We start from the raw sequence: 1,069 nt of genomic DNA on the forward strand, positions 1-1,069 counted from the left end.
CTCTGCTCAGGTTTTCACTCAGTGCTGTTTCCCAGCTCGGTGTGTGAACATCCTGCTGTTCTGCAGGAGATCTCAGTCCTCTGCTGGGCTGGGGCTATGGTTCTGCACTCTGGTACTGGCGTGCTCACCCCAAAACCCCTGCAGCCCGGTTTGCTGAGGTGCCCAGAGCTTCTCCCAGGTTTTGTCCCAGCTCTGCTGCACCCAGGCACCTTCACACCACCACCCAGGAACTGCAGATATCACAAGCTAACAGATATTTCTCAATACAACATAACAGGGCGAACCGAAGATAGAAGCGGGAAATAAATCCAGACCTTTTGCCTTCCTAGCATTTCATACCTGGTGCTCATTTCCAGAAGGGTGAGCAATCTGGCCACCTTTGGACGTAACCAGCAAGGGAGATCTACGTAAAAGTCGTCAGCGTGTTCTCTGCTGGTTCCAGTGATTTTCTGTTATTTTGGAAAATGGGAAATTAATGTGAATCTTCCGTCAACCTATTAATTCTGTGTCCCCTTCACAGACGTTAATTCAAATGCGAAACCTGAGCCCAGCTTTGAGCCTCCCCTGCACTCGCAGCGGTGCACGTACGGGGCTCTTGTTTGGCTCCATTTGTTACCTACGTGACACTCATCGATCATGGTGATTGTGATGGGGATAGGTGGAAAATTTTCCCCTAGCTACTTGGGGAAAAAAAAAAAAGGACTTTATGTAGAATTTATAAGGTTTTCTTCAGCTAAGCTAATTATTCAGGAAACAGTATTTTTCATTTCTCTGCAAGAAGCACAGGCAAGCAGATTCCATTCATAACCCAAATACCAAACAGCTTTAGCACCTTCAGTTTTAGTGGCTTATTTTATTAATACTAAGGTGGTGTGGTGGTTGGCTTTTTTTTTTTATTTTTTTGAATGCTTTTCCCTTCGGGCAGAAAGCTGCTCCCTTTTCGTCACAGCCTCTATAATGAATTGCCGTGTACAAAGCCGGTCATACAATACGCAGCAGCAGCACGGAGCGAGAATCTTTGGGAAGAGTTTCCATAGAAACACTGACGTCCTCCTGGCGAACAGGACAC

The sequence above is a fragment of the Aythya fuligula genome, chromosome 18 (genome assembly GCF_009819795.1).
Source record: "Aythya fuligula isolate bAytFul2 chromosome 18, bAytFul2.pri, whole genome shotgun sequence".
NCBI classification, from domain to species: domain Eukaryota; kingdom Metazoa; phylum Chordata; class Aves; order Anseriformes; family Anatidae; genus Aythya; species Aythya fuligula.